This window comes from Bison bison, unplaced genomic scaffold (genome assembly GCF_000754665.1).
Source record: "Bison bison bison isolate TAMUID 2011002044 unplaced genomic scaffold, Bison_UMD1.0 scf7180017864338, whole genome shotgun sequence".
NCBI lineage: Eukaryota > Metazoa > Chordata > Mammalia > Artiodactyla > Bovidae > Bison > Bison bison.
In genome coordinates, this window is record NW_011494910.1 from 949,117 (window position 1) to 971,234 (window position 22,118).

Here is a 22,118-nt window from a genome sequence, read left to right on the forward strand (position 1 = left end):
TGGGGTGGGGAGGGGGTGACTCAGAGGCTCACACCACGCAGAGAATCCCTCTGCTTGTCCCTTCTCATTTGGGAACCTGCTTGAGCATTTCATGTCTGCATTAGCGTTAACTTCCCAGCGGGACTTGACCGGTCTCTCACTTCAGAAGACTGGATCTGCAGCCCAGAAACGTTAAGTGAATTTCCAGACGTCAGGCAAGGGAAGGACAGCACAAATTCTTGGCTGGGGCTTTCTGATCAGCCCCCATTCTCTTACTCACCCCATATCCTGCCCTGCCCAATGATACCAAGAACCAGAGCACAGACTTCTGGGGAGGTGTCATGAACTCAGGCAGGGAAGATTCAAGAATTCATGTGGTTCACCCCTGACTCTGAGTAAGATTAGGTTGAAATCCAGTGGATATAGCTAACCTCTGCAAGAATAGCAGAGGCATCTCTGATGGGATGGGGAGAGAGCAGTACCAGCCAGAGGGTTCTGGGGGACTTTGTAATTTTTGTTTTGTTTCTTTTTTAAAAAATTTATTTAATTGGAGGCTAATTACGTTTTGTTTCTTTAACTTGTCTATGATCACAGCTCTTAAGCCTGTCCTCTGCCTTCCCTCCTTCCTCTCTCTGTTAAGTCTGCGGTTTGACTGCTTCAAAAAAGTGGCAACCACTCCCAGATTTTGTGGTTCTGAAATGTCAAGGCCAGTTGGGAGTTTTGTTTTTGCTTTTCTCCTAAAGACTAGGATGGGGAGGAGCCTTAGAGTATCCTAGTGCCAAGAAACTCCTGGGCCTTGGGGGAGAAGTTGAGAGGGCTTACAAAGGCTTCTGTCTTTTCCTGTGCTTTCTGTTGATTCTTAATGATGGAAAAGTCAGAATGGAACAGAGCACTGGCCTGGAGAGGGGCAGTGACTACCTTGGGTGGAAGGAAGGAGGAGTGACTGGCAGAGGATGTCTGGGACCTGGCAATTCCTTGACCACTTAGTGGTTATGTGGGTATTGCTGACCTTGAGCTATACATTTGTGTTTTGTGCATCTTTATGTGTGTTGTTAAATTTCACAACAAATAAAGAATTCTGGCTTAAGGATCAGAATATAGAGGTTCATGCTTGGCTTTTCCACTTATTTGTCATGAGGTCATAATATAATCATTTTAATTTCTCTAGTCTTCAGTTTCCACATCTATAAAATGGATTCACCAAACCTTGAGAAATGTAGTATTTCCTGCCATAAACAAGGATATCATAGTCATCAGCAGTTCTAGCCATACAAATGTGCATTTCTGACCCCCAAGGATACCCAGGAAGATCAATGTCTGTTATCCGGAAGCCATGAGGCTGCCACCACTCCCTACAGTGAGCAAGGAACTAAGGATGTGAAAAATAATGGCAGGATGCTGGCCCCAGACAGCTGAGATGTATATGAAAGGAATGATTTCAGTGAGCTAGACTCTTGCATCATCCCAGGATAGAAAGAGCAAAATTACTTAACTTGAGCTATCTGGTTTTCCATAGTTAACAATAATCTTCTGACGATCAGACTACCTGGGCTGTGTTGCAAACTTCTACATAACCCTGACTCTTCCCTGCTCCCCCACTGCCTCAGAGCGGGTCTCTCAGGGTTACTTGAAAGGCTGTCTCCTGGGCTTGAGGTTCTAAAATTTCCCACCGAATAAAATATAACTCTCAACTGTTAGGTTCGACTATATCTTAAGTCAACAACCTTAAATCTCTCAGGGTGACTGTGAGAGTTAAGTGAAAAGTTGTATATTGTTGATGCCCAGTAAACTATAAATCAAGATTTCCATGTAAAATATTGTTTTGTTTTATGGAAAGTCAGATAAGGGTGGAGATCAGCAGGAGAGCAGAGACTGCTGACGGGAACTGGGCCAGCCAAGGGAAGATCAGCAGCCATGCTTCGGGCTTGAGGGAAGGATGCAGGTATTAGTTTCCTAAAGTTGCCAGAACAAATTGCCACAATCTAGGTGGCTTAAAACAGTAGAAAATTATTCTTCCACAGTTTTCTGGTCTAGAAGTCTGAGACCAAGGTACTGGCAGGGCCGCAGCCCCTGTGAAGGCCCCAGGGAAGAGTCTCCTCGCCTCATCCTACCTTCCCCTGGCTCCCAGTCGTTCTTGGCATTTCTTAGCTCACAGCTACATCATTCCCATCTCTGCCTTCATTTTTACACTATCTTTTTCTTCATGTGCCACTGAATCCAAGTTTCAGTCTCCTTTCTCTTATAAAGATATAAATCATTGGATTTAGGGCCAACTCTAGTCCAATATGACTTCATCTTAACTTGATTACATCTGCAAAGACCCTATTTCCAAATAAAGTTGTATTCTCAGCTTCCTTGAGGCTTAGTGGTAAAGAACCCACCTGCCAATGCAGGAGCTGTGGGAGACGTGGTTTCCATCCCTTGGTGGGGAAGACCCCTGGAGGAGGAAATGGCAACCCCCTCCAGGATTCTTGTCCAGTATTCCTTGGACAGAGGAGCCTGGCGGGCTACAGTAATGGGATCGTGAAGAGTCAGTCAGACACAACTGAGTGACTGAGCATGCATGCACTCACGTACCAGGGATTAGGACTACAACATATCCCTTTGAGGGTATGTTCAACTCATTGCAGTGGGATTCTGGATGGAGAGATGGAGAAACCGGACTCAGGCCCCACTTCTACCACTTTGTGGCTTGGGTATTGGCTTCTTCAGCCCAAAGAAGAAAGTGAGTAAGAAATTAGAATTTGTTAATTGCCTGTAACATGATATAAGGGCACTGTGAGATTGACAATGTCGTCCCTATTTTGCTGATAAAAAGATTGAGGCTGGGAAAGGGCATGGAAGTTACCTGATGCCACTGATAGTAAGAAGAGATTTCTGGAGTGGAGAGGAAGGGCATTTGACCCCTTCTGGGGCTCAGATTCAACAAGTCAAAGCTGTATGATTTTACAGAATACCAGAGGATTTGTTCCTAGTCCCTGAGTGAATCAATGGATGGGAAGTTAAAAAATAAACTGTAGTTGACCTCAAAACCAAGGACTTACACTGCACTGTGGAAATGATTGAGTGTGGACCCCTGAGAGAGGATGCATGGCTGTGTAATTCCCTCCACTCAGCGGCCAGCTCCTCGCAGACCGTGTCGGTCCTGTGATGCAGGCCGTGGAGGACAAGACGGATTTAAACCTCTACTCCGTCCGCAGTCTGAAGGGTCCACAGCTTCTACCCCAGTGCCCTGACCCCTGACTGCACTACAGCACAGGTTCCAACCTTGGTTCTAATGCTGCTGTTGGATTGTCTGTGGGCGGTTGGCCTGTCCACGTGTCCCCCTCAGGTTGAGATACCCCCAGAGACCATCTGTTAAGCACGCAGCACAGCCAGAATTCAGGCACCTTTCAAATGTAAGCACTGTGCTGGGAATATTCCTATAAATTCTATATAGTTAACGTTTGGTTTTCCCGCTCCAAGGAATTGCCCCAATTTTCCAGTAGACACGCTCTCTTCCTAACCCACTGGCTAGCTCCTTCCCAGGGACCCAGCTCCCCCACAGGAAAGGATTCATCTTCTTTTGCTCTGACCCTTTTCTGGGGCCACAAGTGCAGTTGCCAACACTTCTGGTCACAGCTCCAGGTGCAGGGAAAAGGAAAAAAGTGATGGTGTTTGCTCATTTAACAACTCTGAATAGAGCCTTTCAGAAGGGCCTTTGGCTGGCTAGTGGTCTAACAGCCCGTAGAAACTAATGCCAGGTACAGCAATAGCCTGGAGAAGTTGTCTCTTCCAGCCTCTCCCCTGCAACATGCCGGTCCCCTAGAAAAGACGAAAGATGCTCCAGGTTTTTTCTCCCTATCTACTGGGCTGCACTGGATGTGCCCAAAGGAATAACAGCTAGAATCAGAATTCTGGACGTCCCCTTGGATCAATGGTGCTCAAACTTGAATCTATATCAGAACCACTTAATGCAGTGGTTCTTAGACTTTTGTATTCACCAGAATCACCTGAAGGGCTGTTAAACACAGATTGCTGGGCCCCATCTCCAGCGTCTGTGGTAGAGAGGGAGAATTTGTAGTTATCAGAAGTTCTCATGTATTCATAATGCCAGTGGTCTGTGGGCTACCCTTTAAAATACTGGTATAGGACCAGAATCTCAGGCCCTAATCCAGGAGATTCTTAGTGTGAATAAGGTAGAGCTCAGGCATCCGTATTTTTAACAAACTTGCAAGTGATTCTGAAGCACAAGGTTTAGGAAACCAATGCCTTACATCTACACTGTAAGTCAGAGCTTAAGATTCCCAAAGACACATTCAGGGAATACTGAGGAAGTGGATTTTGAGTCCAGTTGGGCATTATATGTATGTAATATACATAGACATCTTGGTATGTACTTGACAGCAAACAGCATAAAAGAGGTGTGAGATGAGAGTTTATTGCTGAATGAAAGGTAGGACTTCCCCTGAGGTAAGTGGAGATCATGCACTTTGCTTTTTTAATGAGGAAAACATTGGGTAAAGCTAGTGGTCCCTGTGACATTCTGGAACTTCGCTCAGTCTCATTAGAGCATATTTCCCACTTTGGATTAGGAACCAGAGAAGCTTCTTGTATCTTCTTTCTTTCCCAAATTCTCCTCTTCCTAGACTCGGTAGAATAGTGTCAGTATGTCTCTGAGATTAGGAGGGAATGGGGATTCCCATGCCACATCTGATGAATGGGTAGTGCCCATCTTGCGGTCTGAGTCAAGGGGGGATTTAAGTCTGACCTCAGCAGAAAAAGTAGGAAAGAGTGATGTGATTGATTAACAGTGGCTACAACGGGTGCTTAGAGAAGATTTGCTGTGCCTGGAGAAGAACAGGAGGATTGGGTAGCTGGCAGCCCCCAGAGGAAGGGGTTTACCTGACTGAGCTTTTACTAAAAGACTGGCGGAGAGGCCAACATCTTCAGGGTGTGAGCAACTGGGCCTCAAAAATGAGGGAGAAAGCTTGTTGTCAGAACTAAGGTCTGAAGTTAGACATGGATGAACCAGCAGGGGCTTGATGCGGAAATCCCAGGGCTTCGACACCTTTAGGCCTTCTTGCCCAGGTCCAGGCCTGGAACCCCAGACGGTGCTGGGCCCCTGCAGTGGGGACCAGGTGAGGCTGTCTGCTAGGGCAGCCTGGACTGACTCACTCTGGAAAGAAGACAGATTTGGGGCTCCTAAATACTGTTGGCAGTGCTGACCTCTCTGCCCTAACTTCATCCATCCAGGTTCTGCTGAGGCCAGGCTTTGCTGGCCAGGCCTGGACAATTCATCTGGGAAACGTCTACGATCAGAAGAAAGAGAAAGTAGTCCATATCTGGGAGATGCATTAACTCTCCACCCTAGGTTCTGACCCTGGGTTTTCCACTAGCGAAATTCACAGGAGGCCGCTGCCTCCTTCCTGACCTCTGTGGCGCTGGCTGGGCCTCCTGGTCTTGTTTCCTCTCACCCTTTAGAGGATGGCCACGCATCCATTAGGGCAAAGCTTAACACTCAAGATCCCCCCCGGGCGCTGCTCCAGCCTCCCGTACTTGTGCAGCCCCAGTTTCTGCTGAGAGTCTGTGCACATTCCTATCTGAGGACAGAAGGGGTCGTGATGGGCTCACAATTAAGTCCTGGAACCCAGCGTGGAGTCAGTTAGTATGCAAGGCCCAAACTAATGTTGTGTGGGGCCTACAGGAGCCAGTGTGGCCTGAGGGTTCCCGGACTCTGAGTCCGGGCTGGCTGAGGAGAGGGGGCAGTAAGAAGCTAGCTCCTTCCACCCAGCTGCATGAGCCAGACTGTGCAGAGCCGCTTCTGAAACCGGCACCCAGACCGGCCGTACCAGGGGCATGGCCTCTGCCCAGGCTGCCCCTGAGGCACCCCCCTCTCTTCCCGGGGCGTCAGCTCCCCTCTCCTCCACAGGGGGCCACCTGCCGCCCTCCCGGCACCTCTGGGAGGGGGCTGTCCCTGCTCCCCTTCTTGGGCTCTCTCCCACCTGCAAACCACAAGCACACAGGTCTTTCTATTCGAGATGTCTCTTCTTCGTGGAAACAAGAGGTAACAGAACTGCAGAAAACACCTCCAGAGGTTTTATAAATCTTTTTTCTACCAGGAAAGAATTTCTCGCGGGCAGTGGCTGACTCCCAGTGACGCAGCCGGCCAGCAGCTCCTCTCACCGGGGTCACACATTCCCTGCAACCAGGGATGATGCAAAGTCCTCCTAGATACCCGGGATTTAGTGGTGTCTGCACATCGTAGGTCCCTCATTCATTTCTGCTTAACATTATTGTGTCCGTAAGTGCCAAGGATGGGGACTACAGTGATAAAGAGGACTGTGGAGTCCCTGCTTTTAAGGAATACGTAGCTAGAGAAAGAGGTAATTGTTTATCATCACAAAAATGGCTGTCATCATAGCCTGGTCAGGGTGGAGGGTTCCTGAAGGCTTTTCCAGAGAGCCTTGAAGGATCAGGAGGATCTTGTCAAATGCTGATACAGAGAAAGACATGCAGACAAAGACTTGGCCCCTCCTCAGACACACGGACGGCAGCAGGAAGCCACTAGCTCAGGCTGGACGGGGAGGCCTTTCTTTCTCCTCACCCTGCTCGAACCCCTCATTGTCCTCCTCTTGTTAACGTAGCGGGGTTGCCGACAGGTGGGGAGGGGGCTCAGTGGGCTCTCCACTTTCCTCTCAGTTAGTCTCTAGACTCCTTCTCCCCTTTCAACCCCACACCTACTAAAAAAAGGAGAGAGGGCCAGTTAGGATGGGGCGACTGTATGGCATGAATGCTCAGAGGAGAATTTTGGAGTGTGGCTTCCTGAGACCAAATTTAGGCTTCGCTACTTACTGGCTATGTAACCTTAGGAAAACCCTCTCAACGCATCAGTTTCCTAATCTATAAAATGGAGATAATAGGAGTGCTAACTTTCAGAGGGTTTCTGTGGGAAGGAAATAACATATAAAGCACTTAGAAATAGCAGCTGGCATGTGAAGAGCAGTTGTAAATGCTAGCAATCATTACTACTCCCACTTCTAATACTATTACTACAGGATTCTAAGTTATGTATCTCAGAGGCTCTTTGGAGTATCTCTCATTCTGGATTCCATAGAACTAATACCCCTAAACCAGTAACCCCCAAACTTTTGTGTGTATCTGGATTACCCAAAGAGCTATTGTTGCCACCACAGAGATTCTGTTTCAGGATATTCTAACTGGCCCAGGAATTGTAATTTTATCAGTCCCTCTGGGTGCTTCCGGTAAATAGCAAGGACTCTGAACTTTGCGAGGCTGATTGTTTCCTCTTTCAGGTGTAGGCACTGGGCATTCCTGTCCTATAGCTCCTGCCCCTCAAGCCTGGATTAACTGGATACTTTGTTATCTTAGTCTTCCCTGGTGGCATCTGCCTGGAATGCAGGAGACCTGGGTTTGATCCCTGGGTTGGGAAGATCCCCTGGAGAAGGAAATGGCACCCCACTCCAGTACTCTTGCCTGGAGAATCCCATGGATGGAGGAGCCTGGTAGGCTACAGTCCATGGGGTCTCAAAGAGTCGGACATGACTGAGCGAGTTCACTACTACTTGTTATCTTACAGCAACATACCTGGGGAGGGGATTTGAATGTATTTGCATCTTGTTAGCAATCAGGAAGGGATGTGGACCATCTGAACAAAGGATTTATTTGTTACAGCACTTAGGAGTCAGAGTAGGACTTCAGGGACCCAAGCCTGAGAGACTCTGATTAAACGTGGAGGAGGGACAGTGGGCAGGTCTAGGTTACAGAAGGATAGCCTTCTTGTCCAGGGGTCCAGGAGAAAAGGAAGAAGAGGACCAGGAATGTGAGGGTGGGGCAGAGCCGCGGCTGCTGCTGCAAGTCACTTCAGTCATGTCCGACTCTGTGAGACCCCACAGACGGCAGACCAAAAGGCTATCCCGTCCCTGCCCTAAGCCAGGGAGGCTGGGATGCAGATCCTGGGAGGAATGAGCTGTCCTCCCACTGACTTCTTGGGTCTCCTGGCGAGGTACCTGCATTTTCCTCTTTGCAACTTCAATATTTTGACCCATTTTTGCTCCTGTGATTCCTTCCATTGTTCTGTTGAGAGGAAGATCTTGCCTCTTAGAGGAGGAGGGCCAGAGAAGGCCTTCAAGAATTGCCAGCCCCTAGAAAAAAAAAAAAAAAAAAACAGCATACACTGATGCAAGGAGACACAGCTGCCTTTCACATTTGCACCAACAAAAGTTACGCAAATAAATCACCCTTCAAGGCTGGTTCTCAGGGAAGGAAAAGGAAGGGATTTGGGATCTAAGACCAAGAGTCTTAGCTGAGTTTGGTACATTTCAATGGGGAGAAAACTTTTGGTTAAAATCTGTCTTAGTGCTGATCCAAAGGGAAATTGAGCCAAGTGAACTACAAAGTAATTTCTGACCTTGGGAAAATGGAAGGGAAAATATGGCTCCCCTCTGCCCCCAAGCCTAGCGGGAACACTGAGTTGATTGTTGCTCTGCCTGCAGGTTCTGTTCACTCCGATATTTTAAGGGTATAGTCTTTACCAAGCTGTGGCTTCAGAGGGAGCATGAAAGGTCTAGAAGGGATCAGAGGGCCTTCACCATGAGTTCCGTGACTGCTTCCCTTCTGCTTAGTTTCAGCTCCCAGCCTATGCCTGAATAGGCTGTCTGGCAATGGCACCCCACTCCAGTACTTTTGCCTGGAAAATCCCATGGACAGAGGAGCCTGGTGGGCTGCAGTTCATGGGGTCACTAGAGTCGGACACGACTGAGTGACTTCACTTTCACTTTTCACTTTCATGCACTGGAGAGGGAAATGGCAACCCACTCCAGTATTGCTGCCTGGAGAGTCCCAGGGACAGGAAGCCTGGTGGGCTGCCGTCTGCGGGGTCGCACAGAGTCGGACATGACTGAAGTGACTTAGCAGTAGCAGGAGATAGGTACACTTACTTCTTTACTTCCATGAAGGACAACTGCTAAGGGTTTAGGCCCTGGAACGCCCTCAAATATGTATGCCTGTCATTTCTGGTAATGTCTAGTTCATATTTTCATTCTATTTCAAAAACTTTTAATCATTTCATATATCATGACTTCATATTCTGTATCTGATAATTTCAATACCTGAAGCCTTTGTTGGGAAGCAGAGGACTGCATATGTTGTAGTTGTTTATTTCTTGTGTGTTTGCTGATCTTTGATTTGTCGTTGTTCATTCTTGTTCAGTCACTAAGGTGTGTCTCACTCTTTGCAACCCTATGGACTGCAGCACACCAGGCTCCCTTGCCCTCCACTATCCCCTGGATTTTGCTTAAATTCATGTCCATCGAGTCAGTGATACTATCCAACACCTCATCCTCTGCCTCCCTCTTCTCCTTTCGCCTTCAGTCTTTCCCAGCATCAGGCTCTTTTCCAATGAGTCGTCTCTTCACATAGGTGCCCCAAATTTTGGAGCTTCAGTTTCAGTGTCAGTCTCTCTAATGAATATTTAGGATCAAGTTCCTTTAGGGTTGACTGGTTTGATATCCTTGCAGTCCAAGGAACTCTCAAGAGTCTTCTCCAGCACCACGTTTGAAAACATCAGTTCTTTGGTGCTCAGCATTCTTTACGTCCACCTGTCACACCCGTACGTGATTACTGGAAAAAACATAGATTTGACTATGTAGACCCTTTTTGACAAAATGATGTCTCGGCCTTTAAATATGGTGTCTAGGTTTGTCAGCTTTCCTTCCAAGGAACAAGCGTCTTTTAATTTCATGGCTACAGTCAGTGCATGCAGTGATTTTGGAGCCCAAGAAAAAAATCTGTCACTGTTTCCAATTTTTCTCTTCTATTTGCCATGAAGTGATGGGTCCAGATACCATAATCTTAGTTTTTTGCATGTTGAGTTTCAAGCCAGCTTTTTCACTCTCCTCTTTCACCTTCATCAAGGTGAAAGCTCCTCTTCGCTTTCTGCCATTAGAGTAATATCATCTGCATATCTGAGTTTGTTGATATTTCTCCCAGCAATCTTGATTCCAGCCTGTAATTTATCTAGCCTAGCATTTCTCATGATGTACTCTGCATATACGTTAGATAAGTAGGGTGACAATATATAGCCTTGATGAACTACTTTCCCAATTTCGAACCAGTCCATTGTTCTATGTCTGGTTTTGTTAATTCTTGACCCACATACAGGTTTCTTAGGGGATGGGTAGGATGGTCTGGTACTCCCATCTCTTTAAGAATTTTCCACAGTTTGGTGTGATCCACACAGTTGAAGGCTTTAGCATCAGCAGTGAAGCTGATGTTTTTCTGATATTTCCTTGCTTTCTCCATGATCCAATGAATGTTGGCAGTTTGATCTCTGGTTCCTCAGCCTCTTCAAAACCCAGTTTGTACATCTGGAAATTCTCAGTTCTTGTACAGCTGAAGCCTAGCTTGAAAGATTTTGAGTATAACCTTGCTAGCATGTGAAATGAGCACAACTGTGTGATAATTTGAACATTCTTTGACATTGCCCTTCTTTGGGATTGGAATGAAAACTGACTTTTTTCCAGTCTTGTGGCCACTGCTGAGTTTTCCAAATTTGCTGACATATTGGGTACAGCACTTTAACAGCATCATCTTTAGGATTTTCAATAGCTCAGGTAGAATTCCATCACCTCCACTAGCTTTGTTCATAACTAGTGCTTCCTAAGACCCACTTAACTTCACACTCCAGGATGTTTAGGTGAGTGACCACACCATTGTGGTTATCCAGGTCATTAAGACCTTTTTTGTATAGTTCTTTTGTATTCTTGCCATCTCTTCTTAATCTCTTCTGCTTCTGTTATGTCCTTGTCTTCCTTCTGTCCTTTATCATGTCCATCCTTGCATGAAATGTTCCCTCGATATCTCCAATATTCTTGAAGAGATCTCTAGATCTTTGGTAGTAAGGTCATATTTGATTTTTATTTTTGTTTATTTTTATTTTATTTTATTTTTATTTTTTTATTTGATTTTTATTTCTGAAAAACCTGCAGAACTAAAATGATTCTTTCCTCAATTAGAATTTGCATTTGGGCTTTTACTAGAAGTTCTCCTGACCATGGAAAGCTTTATACCCTAGTGGATCCTTGGCTTAACCTCAGTCTTGGGTTCAGCTCCCACACTCTACTGAAGGCTAAAGACTTAGTCTCCTAAAGGCAGCCATCATACCAGCATTTGTCCTCTGGACAACCTTTTACTTGTGCTTACCATTCACAGTATTGGATTTCATTCATGATTTTTAAGGCCTACTTTGGTCCTTGTAGAGTTATTCATAATGAATCTGCAATAAAATAACAACTGTGTTTGTATAGGATCTAGTTGTCTTGTGGCAGAAACCTTCAGAATTTTTAGTCCATCAAACTGCTGCTTTATGAAGTCAAGATTTAAATTTGTGTCCTGCCTCTGGCATGTTCTAGCTGCATGATCTTGGATAGGAGACTTAACCTTTTGAGTCCCAATTTGACTTTCTGTGAAAAGGCACGTAAGAATACCCCTCAGTGGTTCCCATCCATTTCCCACTGCTGCGCTCTACAAATTGTAATGGATGACATTCTCATGAATGACAATCCAAATTTTTATAATACCTAAAACAAGTTTTCAGAGAAGTAAAGCCTTACAATAAACTGTATTTGTCACAACTATTAATGTGTATGAGATATAGTTACTATAAGCACAGATAAGATAAAACTCATGTTACATGAAATTTGCCTACTTCTACTAATGTTTCCCCCACCCAAAATGGCATTTTGGAATAGACATCAATAAAAGACTTATTATAGGAAAATTTTGATTCTGTGTTTTAATTCTACCATAATATTAAAAATGTAAATAATTTGAAAACTTTGGTATTCTAAGAGGTCTTTCAATAGCAAAGAATTCACTCAAGTCACTTTAGGGCAAAGACAAGCTGGTGGTTATTCTGAAACCAGAAGGCTATTGGGATTCAGTCACTTCTCTCTCTCTCCCCGTACATGTCTTTTTTCCTTATGACTCCATTCACTCCAAGTTTTTCCCTCCTTACAGCCTCATCTTGCACACAGTCTTCATGGCCTGTCCCTTCTTTCCCTCCTTCCACCTCAACTACCACTGCTACCTACCTTCTCCTTCCAAGAGTTTCAACCTTGGTTTCTGAAAGCAACCATCTGAGTGTCCTGGTTAACCTAGCCAGGGCTGGTCAGTCTACGAATGGCTGCCATTGGGTCACCTTTGCCCGGCCAGCTGTATCTAAGATGGAATCACAAAGTTACAGGGGCTGTAGGCAGGCAATTTGCCTTAGAAGTCTGTGAGCATGATAAGTGGATTGCTCTTCCTCCTGTTCATGACTCCAATCGTCTTGCTATTCCTGTCTGTGATGCCAATTATCTTGATGTTTACACTGTTCACACGGGTCGCTGAACCAGGGTAGGCAAGACCCGAGCTAAGAGGCTGGGTGGAGACCCCAGCAGCCACAGGAACTGCAGACACATTTATTCCGTCCTGGCTGTCACGGCAGCCATAACACAGCCTCTCTCCTGGCTGACGCAGCAACCTTGGCAGCAGATACGCTATATTCGCTCCTCTCATGGCTGACCCAGCAGACACAGCCATGAAGCAGCAGAAATCAGGGCTTACATGGTGAAGCTCATACATGCACACCACACAAAGCAGCCCGCAACCAAGCAAGTATCTCGTGATGGGCATACACAGTGCGACAAATGATCTCAGCTGTTACAGAGTCATTATTTACAAATCTGGGGCGAAAGAGCCTGAACATGCCATCTTGCCTATGTGCTCCTTCCCTACAGTAAGCTTTCACTGAAGAAACACTTTACAACTCTAGGGAAACCAACAAGACAAAGAGTCTGTTACAGCTGTGTTTCAGGACAAGGTGATTGTAACAGGCAAGGAGCCCAGCAGCTATTACACCCCCAGGCTCAATATGTGAGTTTCCTTCCTGCCAGAAACTTTCAATCCCCAAACATGGAGGGCAGGTGCTCTAGCTATTACACCCCCAGGCTCAATATGTGAGTTTCCTTCCTGCCAGAAACTTTCAATCCCCAAACATGGAGGGCAGGTGCTCTAGCTATTACACCCCCAGGCTCAATATGTGAGTTTCCTTCCTGCCAGAAACTTTCAATCCCCAAACATGGAGGGCAGGTGCTCTAGCTATTACACCCCCAGGCTCAATATGTGAGTTTCCTTCCTGCCAGAAACTTTCAATCCCCAAACATGGAGGGCAGGTGCTCTAGCTATTACACCCCCAGGCTCAATATGTGAGTTTCCTTCCTGCCAGAAACTTTCAATCCCCAAACATGGAGGGCAGGTGCTCTTCCAGTTTTGGATTTTCATGGAATGAGTGCATGCATATGAAAGTATTCCTGGTAGTTGGGCCTTTGATGTTCACCCCTTTTCGTGCCAGTCCTCTATGTGTCAGCAATGGAAGAGGCATCAGCTCCTCTGAAGTGACACAGAGGCCTAGGACAGAGTTGGCAGGACTAAGACAGTCTAAGGGCTAACAGTGTGGACTCTGGATCCAGACCTGGTGTGAATCCTGAATCCATCGTTTACTATGTGACCTTGGCCAAGTGTCTACTTGTTTGTGTCTCATTTTCCTCCTGCGTTGAATAAAGGTAATAATTATCTTTAGACAGTTGTGGCAGAGATTAAATGAGTTGACCCACACAAAGTCTTCATGGCACCATAACAAATGCTCAATAAGCATAAGTTATTATACTCTTAAAACTTCCAGAGATTATCCTGCTGATCATATGACCCTATTAATTCACGTCAGAGAGCTATGGGTTGCCTCCTCTTAGAATCATCTGGAAGAGAATTTACAAACACTTCAGAAAGTTCTTATTACATCCCACGGTCCATTAGGAAGTAGAGACATTTCCCCTGGTTTTGACCTCATTCTGCTACAACACAACCTCACGCCTTCCTTGTGTCTCCTTGTCCTCAAAATGAGACACAAAGAAGTAAATAAGAAGAGAAGGGCAATGGCCCCTGGCCGCTGGCCCCTGGCCCATGTGTTCAAGGGATCCACAGCTAGAGACCAGCTCTTGCGGGAAGAAGGTCATGATGTTTTAGAAGCAGACGGTAGTAGTTGGAGACAAGGGAAGGGAAAGTTGCTATGTCCAAACTTGCCCCTTCAGGGGCCGTGGCGTCTCATCTTTCCTCTTACAAAGTTCCTTCTTTGTACTTTTGAACTTTTAGCTTAACTGAATATTGAAGTCCTGTCCCTGGATGAAATTGACAACCTTTATAATGACAGAAAAATGTAAATATCTGGTATTTTTTCCATTGCACATAGAGAGAACTTAAGGAGTCTTGAAATATATTTGGGTTTTTTTTTTTTAATCCTTTCTTCAAAATGTTTCATTTCTCTATTTTTAGAAGATAATGACATTCTCCAAGCATTTCAACCAGGTTTGAGAAAGTCTCACTCCTGCTCACACAAATCACATCTGCATCTGCAAAAACACAGAGAAACACAGAGAAACACACACACATGTGATTCTGCACATGTTCAAATACACAGGCATCTACAAAATGGCACTCATGTATGCCTGTCTACACACACATATGTATCAGTTCAGTTCAGTTCAGTCGCTCAGTTGTGTCCAACTCTTTGTGACTCCATGGACTGCAGCACACCAGGATTTCCTGTCCATCACCAACTCCCAGATCTTGCTCATACTCATGGCCATCGAGTCAGTGATGCCGTCCAACCAACTCATCCTCTGTTGTCCCCTTCTTCTCCTGCCTTCAATCTTTCTCAGCATCAGGATCTTTTCCAATAAGTCAACTCTTCACATCAGGTGCCCAAAGTTTAGAGTTTCAGCATAAATCCTTCCAATTAATATTCAGAGCTAATTTCCATTCAGATTGACTGGTTTGATCTCCTTGCAGTCCCAGGAACTCTCAAGAGTCTTCTCCAACATGACAGTTTAGAAGCATCGATTATTCAGCACTCAGCTTTCTTTATAGTCCAACTCTCACATCCATACATGACTACTGGAAAAACTGTAGCTTTGATTAGACCAATCTTTGTGGCAAAGGAATGTCTCAGCTTTTTAATATTCTGTCTAGTTTGATCATAGCTTTTCTTCCAAGGAGCAAGCATCTTTTAATTTCATGGCTTCAGTCACCATCTGCAGGGATTTTGGAGCCCAAGAAAATAAAAGTCTGTCACTGTTTCCTTTCTTTCCTCGTCTATTTGCCATAGATGTGATGGGACTGCATCCATAATGGGACTGGATGCCATAATCTTAGTTTTTTGGATGTTGAGTTTTAAACCAGCTTTTTCACTCTCCTCTCACTTTCGTTAAGAGGCTCTTTAGTACTTCTTCACTTTCTGCCATAAGGATGGTGTCATCTGCATATCTGAGGTTATTGATATTTCTCCCGGCAATCTTGATTCCAGCTGTGCTTCCTCTAGCCTGGCATTTCTCATGATGTACTCTGCATATGAGTTAAATAAGCAGGTTGACAATATACAGCCTTGATGTACTCCTTTCCCAATTTGGAACCAGTCCGTTGTTCCATGTCCGGTTCTAATTGTTGCTTTCTGACCTACATACAGGTTTGTCAAGAGGCAGGTCAGGTCGTCTGGCATTCCCATCTCTTTAAGAATTTTCCACAGTTTGTTGTGATCCACACAGTCAAACGCTTTGGCGTAGTCAATGATGCAGAAGTAGATGTTTTTCTGGAACTCTCTTGCTTTTTCAATGATCTAACGGATGTTGGCAATTTGATCTCTGGTTCCTTTGCCTTTTCTAAATCCAGCTTGAACATCTGGAAGTTTTTGGTTCATGTCCTGTTGAAGTCTCATTTGGAGAATTATGATCATTACTTTGCTAGTGTGTGAGATGAGTACAATTGTGTGGTAGTTTGAACATTATTTGGCATTGCCTTTCTTTGAGATTGGAATGAAAACTAACCTTTTCCAGTCCTGTGGCCACTGCTGAGAATTCCAAATTTGCTGGCATATTGAGTGCAGCACTTTAACAGCATCATCTTTCAGGATTTGAAATAGCTCAACTGGAATTCAATCACCTCCACTAGCTTTGTTCGTAGTGATGCTTCCTAAAGCCCACTTGACTTCTCATTGCAGAATGTGTGGCTCTAGGTGAGTGATCATGCCATCACAGTTATCTGGGTCATGAAGATCTTTTTCGTATAGTTCTTCTGTGTATTCTTGCCACCTCTTCTTAATATCTTCTGCTTCTGTTAGGTCCATACCATTTCTGTCCTTTATTGTGCCCATCTTTGCATGAAATGTTCCCTTGGTATCTCTAATTTTATTGAAGAGGTCTCTAGTCTTTCCCGTTCTATTGTTTTCCTCTATTTCTTTACATTGATCACTGAGGAGGGCTTTCTTATCTCTCCTTGCTATTCTTTGGAACTCTGCATTCAGATGGGTATATCTTTCCTTTTCTCCTTTGCCTTCAGCTTCTCTTCTCTTTGCTATTTGTAAGGCCTCCTCAGACAACCATTTTGCCTTTTTGCATTTCCTTTTCTTGGGGATCGTCTTGATCACTGCCTCCTGTACAATGTCATGAACCTCTGTCCATAGTTCTTTGGTACTCTATCAGATGTAATCCCTTGAATCTATTCGTCACTTCCACTATATAATCGTAAGGGATTTAATTTAGGTCATACCTGAGTGGTCTAGAAGTTTTTCCCTACTTTCTTCAATTTAAGTCTGAATTTTCTAATAAGGAGTTCATGATCTGAGCCACAGTAGCTCTTGGTCTTGTTTTTGCTGACTGTATAGGGCTTCTCCGTCTTCGGCTGCAAAGAATATAATCAATCTGATTTTGGTATTGACCACGTGATGATGTCCGTGTGTAGACTCATCCCTTGTGTCGTTGGAAGAGGGTCTTTGCTATGACCAGTGCGTTCTCTTAGCAAAACTCTGTTAGCCTTTGCCCTGCTTCATTTTGTACTCCAAGACCAAACTTGCCTTTTACTCCAGGTATCTCTTGAATTCCTACACACGTATATCTGCAAGCATTCTGGTTCACAATAGATGGCTATACTCCAACCTAAGACACACACATGAACAAATAGCAATAGTAAATAGAGCCATTTCTGCAGTGTTATTGGCATATAAGCATATTTCATTTTACTGTGCTTAACTTTACTGCACTTTATTGGAGCCATTTTTCCAACAGCATTTTCTCACTTCATGTCTCTGTGTCACATTCTGATAATTCAGTATTTCAAACTTTTTCATTGTTATGGTGATCTCTGATCAGTGATCTTTGATGTGACTACTAAGACTCACTAAAAGCTCCAATGATACTTAGCATTTTTTTAGTAATAAAATATTTTAAAATTGAGCTTCCCTTGTAGCTCAGTTGGTTAAGAATCTGCCTGCAGTGCAGGAGACCTGGGTTCGATCCCTGGGTCGGGAAGATCCCCTGGAGGAAGAAATGGCAACCCACTCCAGTATTCTTGCTTGGAAAATCTCATGGACACAGCAGCCTGATGGGCGGCAGTCCATGGGGTCACAAAGAGTCGGGCACGACTGAACGACTAACACTTACTAACACTTACTTATGTACTTTTTTTTAGACCTAATGCTATTGCACACTTAATAGCCTGTAGTATAGTGTAAGCATAACTTTTATATGTACTGGAAAACCAAAAAACTTGGACTCACTTTATTGTAATAGTCTTTTTATTGTAGTGGTCTGGAACCCAGCCCACAATATCTCCAAGATCTGCCTGTACTGACATGGAACGCATATGCATCTGTGGTGTGACTAATGCATCTGAGGTGTGACTAATTCACCATCAGCTGTGGGGATAGGAAAGAAAATTGCATCTTTTTAAGGAGGATCAGAAATCTGGTTGAATTTCTAAATGTGCTGGATTCCCCCATCTCCTCCTTTTGTTCCTGACTCTCAAGGGAAATGACTGAGCTTTGAACACAGTTGGGACTGGAGGATTATTCCAACTCAGAATAGCAGATCCTTGAACATGGGCCCTTGAGAGAGTCCTATGAAGTCTAAGCAACATCCACTATGAAAAGAGTAATAAATAATTCCACCACTGGAAACAAGGGTCCAGAAAACAGCAAGTTTGTCCTGTACCAGAGCCAAGGAAAGCCGGTGCCGAGTGCAGCCCAGAGGTAAGGGGTGGGTGATGCAAACACAGACTGTCCTGCTGTAAGAGAGACCGGAGGCAGGAAGGGAGGAAAATCTGAATCCATAACCTTTCTTTTTATATAAACCAGACTCATAAGTTTTCTTTATTTCAGCTAGAACTCACATCACAGCTGCTCTATTTACTTACCTACCGGCCGCATACCTTAGAACAAGTTTTGTTCAAAAGGAAACCAGGCAGAGCTGGGAAAATATTTCCTCAGCCAGCTCCTCAGCGCTGTTGTCTGAGGAGAACATCTGACCCAGATGCCCTCCAAGTAAGTAAATACCGAACCCCTGCTCCGTGAGCAGAGGAGGGTGCATGGAAAAGGCGGAGAAAATGGCAGGCTCCCGAGGCGGCTCACGCTGGGCCTGTTCTAACTGACTCCCTCAGGTCCGTGGTGAGCTGGTGAATGCTCACCAGCTACTTCTTGGGCTGGGGGTTGGGGCTGATTCGTAGTGTCTGTTGATTCCTGTGGCTTATTTGGAACTACCAGAATGAAGGCCCTGAACATGGAGTTGGGAAGGGATTTACTGACACTCCGTTTCATAGTATTTCTACCATCAGATACGATAGATGTACCCAACCTCCAGAATGTAAGTAATCATAAAATGCAATAAGATAATTAGTAAGCGGTGAGTCTTCAGTATTTATTGCCTTTGTTTCTGTCTTTTTTTTTTTTTGGCTGTGCTGCATGGCTTATGGGATCCAAGTTCCCCAACCAGGGATTAAACCTGGGGCCCGGCAGTAAAAGAGCCAAGTCCTAACCGCTGCACTGCCAGGAAATCCCCACCTTTGTTTTCTAATGTGACGTAATTGTCAGTTTTTATAATTTAACTTCAAATGATGTAGCATGCCTTTAAAAACCTGCTCACAAAGTTCTAGAAAATTGAACAGTCAGTCCTCGCAGGCCAGTGCGGGCTGCGTGTAAGGCACCACTGATGGGATCCCTCTGTAACTTAGAGGCAGGGAATAAATGCACTGGTGTTAAAAACCACTCCCACTGGAAGCAAAGGCCACATCACCAGGGGAAAGGTTTAGGGTGGGTTCTGTTTCCTTAAGGAGACTCAGTCTTCAGAAGACAGAACAGACGACTGCTTGCGGGAGAACAGAGGTTGAAAAACACCATGTGGGTTTTTTTCTTGTTGTTCTACCCACTGTGAGTGCTTGGCACATGAGTCAGGGGGTTCCACCTTACCCAGGCAGCGCCTAATTGTATGTGCTTCAGTTTGCATAGTTGAGATTGACAACTTCTAGTTTTGTTCCCTTCAGATCCATGGGCTGTAAGTATCGTTCTCTGGCTGGGGTTGGTTCCCCAGTACTATTTAGGTCTCAGACCTTTGCTGTTTTAGCTGGAGGATCCTGGAGTTTCTGCGGCTATGTGCTTTTCCTGGTAACTCCCTGGACCCTGCCTACAGGAGCTGGGATACAACTTTTCTCCCAGAGCTCTCCTGTGGGAAACCTTCATGCATAAGAGAGACTGCATGTTACTTGGCAGCTGGGGTCAAGGGAAGCTACACACCTACCCCAGCCTCTGTGCTGCTGTTATCCCCTCTCTCTCCTGCAGCATCAATTATTTCCTCTCCACTCGATCAAAACTAAATTCCTTATAAGACTTCTCTCCCTCCCTCTCTCTGTTCCCTCTCTGCCCTTCTTCTCCCTGCTTCAGGCCAGAAGCTCCCAGGGCAAAGGCCTGGTGATCAGCTTATCCTCCGTGCTCGCACCTTCTGCATCTCATCTCCCCTTCTCTTACGAGGTTGTCTCGATCTCCAAGACTGTTGCTCAAGGAGAAGGAGGAGATGTAAGAAGCAAGAAAATTCTCACTTTAGTTGCTCAGTCATGTCAACTCTTTGCGACCCCATGGACTGTAGGCAGAGGCTTCTCCGTCCATGGGATTTTCCAGGCAAGAATATGGGAATGGGTTGCTATTTCCTTCTCCAGGGGGTCTTCCCCACCCAGCAATTGAACCTGGGTTGCCCACATTGCAAGCAGACTCTACCATCTGAGCCACCAGGGGTAGGCCCAGTTCTTTAGTATATTTGCTGTCTTTAGCTGCCTCTCTTCTCTTGGGTCTAACATGCATTTTTTGGTGGTGCTCTGTTGGGACCCTGTGATGGCAGCTTCCCTGATACAGATGGTGCCTTTCCTCCAGCTGCCCATTTACCATGCCTCCCTTAGCTCATGACTATCCTTGGGTCCACACCACACATACTCTCGTTGGGGTTTCAAGGTTCCCTCAGGCAGTCATCCCAGGCAGGCTGTCTATATAAAGTTACAGTCCACCTTCCCTGCCCCTGTTCCACTGTTTTGGTCCTACCGTGAACCATCAGAGTAAGGGGCATGCTATTGTAGTTCAGTCACAAAGTCATGTCCAACTCTTTGCAACCCCATGGACTGCAGCACACCAGGCTCCCCTGTCCATCACTATCTCCTAGAGTTTGCTCAAACTCATGTCCATTGGGTCGGTGGTGCTACCTAACCATCTCATCCTCTGCCACCAAAGGGGCATGGACACCCTCCAATGTCTGTTTCTCCTAAGATCTGGCCAATCTTCCTGGCTTCCTGTGTATGTTTCTTGAGGCAACTTGAATAAGCCTCTTTTCCTCGCCTCCAAAAGTTCACCTAGGGAATTTTCCCAAACTCGATTTTCCTCTCAGCGAATGCTTTTCTGTAGCACTGCTCCCTCCAGCAACACCTGATTTCATCTCATTCAGTCCTGCCCTGCAAAGCTGGGCCAGGGAACAACCAAGGGAGGCATCAAACACAGGAACTAAACCTGAAACCAGCAGCAACACAGGAAACCTCAGGACTCCAACAGACCAGCTGGAACTGCTTTGCCTAGTGTTTCCTGATCGTGCATGCTCAGTCACTCAGTCATGACCAACTCTTTGTGACCCCTTGGACTGTAGCCTGCCAGGCTCCTCTGTCCATGGGATTTTCCAGGCAAGAATACTGGAGTGGGTTGCCATTTCCTCCTCCAGGGGATCTTCCCCAGCCAGGGATCGAACAGGCATCTCCTGTATCTCCTGCATTGGCAGGCGGGATCTTTACCACTGAGCCACCATTACTTGATAGGAAGTCATTATGTCTAAATGACCCTGAAGGGCAGGGGTCGGAAACTTCTGGAGGCTGGTGAAACGAGAGGAGCATGGCTTCCCCCAGACCATCTTCCCAGAGTCATTCCTAAAAGGCACTTCATTGCCTGGGTTAGAGCAGATACTAAGCTCTTTCTTGGGACAAGTGCTAGTTTCTCCTTTCAGGCCAGGAGGATGCTGCTTGTTTCTCAGACCCTTTTCTACTGTTTTATTTCCTTCTTTTTCCTTCTCTTTTTGGTTGCATTAACCCCTAACTCTACTCCATGATCTTTAGCAGTTTTTGTCTTTTCTAGTCTCTTTCTTGATGGGAAGGTACTTTCTCTGCCTGTCTGTATCTAACTTTTTTGTTCTTGTTTGTTTACTATGGACATTTATCCTTTTATTGTCTTCTTGCTACTGTGTTTTTGTTCATTTAATGGTCTTAGCTTTTATTTGCCTTTATTTTTCATGTCGTTTACTTTTTGTACATAATAGTACTTTGTTTCATTGTAAAATATTTAAGGTTTTATTCTTAAGGATCTTTTTTTTCTGTTTTATATTTTTCCAACTTCCGTTCTTAGCTTTCAATTTTTATTTTAATTTTCTTCTCTTCCTGTTTTTAAAATTTATATTTGGTTTGATGATTTGATTATGTCATAGCCAGCAAGAGGCAGCGGGGGCAGGGTTGCAGGAATGGTAGCTGTAGGAAGAGGCCACACATGCGAGGGGATGATGGGCAACCATTCTCCAGTCCTTCTGGGCTACTCTGCAGTCATCCTCAGGACTTGCTGAAATCACTCCCCATTGTTCTGTAACTGACGTTTGTCTTGCTTTGGGGCATCCCAGCATCTTTTGAGCCTCTCCTGGTATCTTTAGGGTATCAGTTTCTGCTTCACACTTGTCACCACAGTGCTGTAAAACCCAGGATGCTCTGAG